This window comes from Lontra canadensis, unplaced genomic scaffold (genome assembly GCF_010015895.1).
Source record: "Lontra canadensis isolate GAN:19392208 unplaced genomic scaffold, GSC_riverotter_1.0 scaffold15, whole genome shotgun sequence".
Classification (NCBI taxonomy): Eukaryota; Metazoa; Chordata; class Mammalia; order Carnivora; family Mustelidae; genus Lontra; species Lontra canadensis.
The window spans coordinates 3,115,741-3,121,389 of NW_022631009.1; positions in this window are offsets into that span (position 1 = coordinate 3,115,741).

Sequence of the window (5,649 nt, forward strand, 5' to 3'; positions counted from 1 at the left end):
TCTGCCTTTGTGTCTTTTTATGGCTTTGTTACCCTTTTCTTTGTGTATGCATATCACGTACCTGTCCACAAAGCTGTCTGCAGGCTTTGTGGACGGCAGGATCTGAGCTGGTCTTGCTAGGGAGAATGATTTCAGTAGAGATGGGGAAAGTTCTCTCAGTAAAAGAAACGGTGTTTCTTTTTTTATGGAGGAAAGTAAGGGGATGTTCAGGAGTTGAAAACGTGTGCAGTTGACTTGGTGAAAGGCCTGAGTGGCAGTTATTTCAAGATCCCCATTAGTTTAGTGTCGGCCCGCTGGAATTATTTTGGGAAAGTGGAACATCTTGTCACGGTGCGCAGTGTGATACCATTTACAGAATTCCCAACTTTGAAAATAGTAAGATGTATTTCAAAATAATCATTAATGTTGTAGGAAGAGGTGACAAATAATAGCAAACCTGTATAACTTAAGGACGTGTTGTATATCCGGCGTCGTACTGGGAACTGTATGTTACCTGTCGTTTCTAAATTGGGTATTTATACTGGGTGTTTCTTGTGAGGCACGTTTTTTTAATGGCAAGCTTTCAGTTATTTAAGCTGATGGTTAGGAGCAGACAACACAAGAATTATTCATATTTTTTTGAAATATGTAATTACATGCAAACAACACAGAGTTCCAGTGTAAGTCTCCCCAGTCTCCTTCCCCAGAAGGAGTCTCTGCAGGCAGTATTACGTGTGTCTTTCCAGAGCTAGTCTGTACGTATGTCTATGCAGTATGGACATTTTTTTTTAACAAACGATAGTTATAGAAATGTTTTGAATTTTGGTATAGCTTATCTTTTATGACTACACATTTTGCGTCGTACTAACAAATGTCTTTTTTATTCTGTGATTACAAAAGAATTCTCCCATTTTTTTCTATTGGTTTTAAAGTTTTATGTTTCAAGTTTCTATCCAACTAGTATCCATCTGGAATTTATTTTCATAGAAAATAGGAGGTGGAGAGATCCAGCTTTTTTTTTTTTCCCCCCCCAGAATGTTACCCAATACTATGTATTTAAAACTTCCTTTTTGGGGTCCCTGGCTAAAGTGCGAGACTCCTCATCTTCGTGTTGTGAGTTCAAGCCCCACATAGGATGTAGCGTTTACTTTAAAAAAAAAAAAAAAATTAGGGGCGCCTGGGTGGCTCAGTGGGTTGAGCCTCTGCCTTCAGCTCAGGTCATGATCCCAGGTTCCTGGGATCGGACCCTGCTTCGGGCTCTCTGCTCAGCGGGGAGCCTGCTTCCCCCTCTCTCTCTGCCTGCCTCTCTGCCTGCTTGTGATCTCTCTCTCTCTCTCTCTCTCTCTGTTAAATAAATAAATAAAATCTTCAAAAAAAAATTTTTTTTTTAATTAATTAAAAAAATAAAACTCGCATCTTTTCTCTCTAGATTTCAAGTCTTGCATACTAAATCCCCTTACTGCTTGGGCCCATTTCTGGACTTTGCGGCTGGTGTCATGCATGGGTCTGCTCGTCCGCCAGTACCACGCTGATGAGATCACGGTAGCACCGTGCCATGTTTCAATACTGTAGACCTAGTCTCCCTTCATTACTTTTCATGATCTTCTTGCTGTTCCTGTGTGTTTTCTTTTTCCAGTTGATTGATTGATTTACACACAGTAAAACTCCCTTCTTTTGTATATTTCTATGGTTTCGACAAACGCTTGGACTTGTATCTCCAACCACCAGTTCCGTCCCTGCAAAAATTCAGTCTGTAGTCAGCAGCTCCGCCACCCAACCCCTGCCTTCCACTCACAGATTTTCCATCCCTGTAATTTTGCCTTTTTGTGGATTTATTTTTCTACATAAATACTAGAATTAGGCTTTTTAGGTTCTCCCATGAAATTGTTTTTTAGTGAGTATTGGTCAAGAGTGAACTTAGAATTGGTATTTTGAGGTTGATGATTTGTATTAGTGATGTCCGTATTCCTATCTATTAGGATGGTTTCATATATACAGTCGTTTGTTTCTGTTTGGTTGTCTAGAAATGAAGTCTTTTCATTATAAGATTATTTTATGCTGATTTTGTGCTTAGCTACTGCATTAATCAGGGTTCTCGAGAAATATATAGATGTTTGTTATAAGGTATTGACAATTTTGGAGGTTGGGAAGTTCTACAATCTGCTGTCTGCATGCTAGAGACCCAGCAAAGCTAGAGGTATATAGTCCCAAGGCCTGAGAGAAAGAGGGCCTACAGCACAGATTCTAGTCTAGGTCTGAAGTCCTGAGAACCACGACTGTAAAGGGCAGAAGGTCTCTGTCCCCACTCTCGTCAGAGAGGGGATTCAACCTTCCTACACCTGTTCTGTGGAAGCCCTCAGCAGTTCTGGTGAGGCCCATGCACAGTGGGAAGGGCTGGCGCCTTCACTCATTCCACCAATTCCGATGCTAGTCTCTTCATGAACCACCCTTACGAATACACCCCAAAATAATGTTTAACCAGTTAGGGGGGCATCCGTTGGCCCAGACAAGTTGACACCTAAAATTAGCCAGCATAACTACATGACTAAATTCTCACTATCTGCAACATTTACATGTATTTCTTGGGTTTTACTTAAAAGCATCCATATCTGTAAATGATGATAATTTTATTACCTCTTGTCTAATGTTGATAAATTTAGTTTTCTTTTTAAGATTTCATTTATTTATTTGACAGAGATCACAAGGAGGCAGAGAGGCAGGCGGGGCTGGGGGTGGGGAGCAGGCTCCCCGCTGAGCAAAGAGCCCAACGTGGGACTCGATCCTAGGACACTGAGATCATGACCTGAGCCAAAGGCAGAAGCTTAACCCACTGAGCCAACCAGGCGCCCCGATAAATTTAGTTTTCTAATTTATTTTTTTGTCTGACTTATTTCTCTTGCTTGAAGTGGCCTGAGAGTTGCCGGGATGGCATAGTCTCTGATGATCTCACGTCCCGCTTTGCGTTCTCTGCTTCATGGGTTGTGGATTGTGTTTCACACTTCTTCACCTTCTTTGAAGTTGAAGTTTATGATATTTGTTTCCTTTGGGTGATTATCAAGGAGAGAATGGAGACACTACCTTACTACTGAAGTCTTAGAAAATCCTGAAAAAGACATTTTGATCAAAGTATCATTGTTCCATTGAAATCCTTGTCTGGTAAATAGTTGGAAAGCTACTTCGTTTCCCCATCCTCCTCTCCTAACTCATCTCTCCTGTTTGCAACCTTTTACTCTATAAAGAAATGAAATCTCAGTATATCTCATGTGCTCCAGCCCAGGTGGAACTGTCCTTTCAAAACTTTCAACTTCTGGCAACCCTGCCTTTGAGTGCAAGCAGGACTGAGTGACTCACTTCCAAAGGATAGAGTATGGAAGGGGAAAATAGTAACTTTCCAGTTAAAGCTGACAGACACATCATTAGCCAAGTGACCATGGTAAATAGCAGTAGCGGTAAGTCATGTTAATATGTCCTCATTAGTACAATGTGGTGAGAAGGACACCTCTGTGGATATAAAATCCTACAGTGCCAGTTTATCTATTAGACCAGATGAGAAAAACATCAGACAAACCCAACAGAGGGATACTACAAAATTCCTGACTGTTATTCCTCAAAGCCCTTAAATTTGGGGTTGGGAGAGGGTGGTGGGGTTATGGACATTGGGGAGGGTGTGTGCTATGGTGAGTGCTGTGAAATGTGTAAACCTGGCGATTCACAGACCTGTACCCCTGGGGATAATATATGTTTATAAAAAATTAAAAATTTAAAAAAAAAAAACAACAAAAACAAATGACAGAGAGACTGTCCCACCAGAGGCGATGAGGGAGACATGACAACAAGGCAGTGAGTTTTCTTGGATGGGATCCTACAACAGAAGAAGAACATTTGTGAAAAAACTAGTGAAATCAAAGTACATTCTGGAGTTTCATTAATGAACCAGTATTCGTTCCTTAGTTTGGACAAATGAGCTACGGTGATGTTTGACCTTAATGGGAAACTGGGGGAAGGGTATGTGGGAATACTTGCGAGGAAGGAATTGTAATCTTGGAATTGTATTCCTTCTAGGGTATGAGTGTGTATTTTGATCATTTTTATAACCTAAATTATTTACTTTTTGAAGAGCTAAAAATTCATTTTCCTCACCTCAGCATTTTACAAGAGAGGAATATTTGGAGAGAGGTCAAAGGGAGCAAGGATAAAAGACCCAAAGGTGACAGCTGGAAAGCTTAAGAGCAGAAATATAAAAGAAGTTCTTACAAGAAGAGAAGAACAGGCTGAGGGGCTAACCATAAAAAAAAAGAAAAATTTTTTTCCCTAATTAGATACTGTAAAAAAAAAAAAAAAAAAAAAGTGAGAATTTTGTGATTGGAGATAATTGAGAAAATGCATATGCCCTCTTAGAGTTTCACTTAACTGTCAGAGGCCTCTCACAAGTTCCAAGAAGTTCTGTAGTAAAGAGACCTTTTTAACACAGTATTTTCCCAAACTTACCCGACTGTGGAACTTTCTTCTGTCACATCTGTGAAAATCTAAGGAACATCTACTATAATCTTGGAAAAAGCTGTTCCATAAGTCTGATTTTTTAAATGTTTCCCTGGTATTTATACTATTTGGACTATATTATCACTGAAATAGAGGTTTCTCAACCAATTATTCTAGAGCATTTATTGTCCCTTAATGGTCAGACCTTACTTAAGAATATCCTTACTGTTTAATAAAACAAAGTGTAATTATTGAGCGCATCCTCTGTTCATCACAGACTTAAAGTTCTTGGCAATGATCCTTTAAAAAAGTTTTTTTAACTCTATCTACATGACTTAAACAGAGTAATTGAATGGTAATAGACCCAGCACTGTTTTTTGTTTTGTTTTGCTTTGCTAAAATAAACATTTCTCTTGGTTTAGCCCAGTAATCTCTAAACAGTTTTGGTTGTTTACTCCATTAGTTAAAAAAAAAGGTACATGTATCTAATGTGTATATATTTATAAGTATATATTAGTGCATAACATAGTTTGGTTTTGGGTGGTGGTTTTTAAAATCTGCTGATGATCTTTGTCTTTTCATTGGTGTATTTAATGTCATTCACATTTAAAGTAATTACATTGTTTATATAGTTGGATTAATAGCTACAATATTCATCATAAAATTATACAAGGGGGGCGCCTGGGTGGTTCAGTGGGTTAAGCCTCTGCCTTCGGCTTGGGTCGTGATCTCAGGGTCCTGAAATGGAGCCCTGCATTGGGCTCTCTTCTCGGCAGGGAGCCTGCTTCCCCCTCTCTCTCTGCCTGACTCATGATCTCTGTCAGATAAGTAAATAAAATCTTTTTAAAAATTATACAAGGAAGGATAAAGATGAGATAAATTATTTGTAAATGTCCTGAAGTTTGTGATATCTTCATACTATTTAATAACTTAAAGCCCACTATAAACTTTGTTCAAGGTTCATTAGTACTAAGCATTTGTCAATTTGTATTTCAAGTGAATTTCTTTTTTTCTTCTCCAGTCTGATTAAGGGCCAATAAAAATGTCCTATATATGATGCAATATTCTAAGTACTATGCATTAACTAACTTAATCTTTACAACAACTGTATGACATAGGCAGTATGATTATGATGAAGAAATTGAAGCATGGGCAAGTTAAGGTAAAGGTCACACAGCTTGTAAGTGGCAG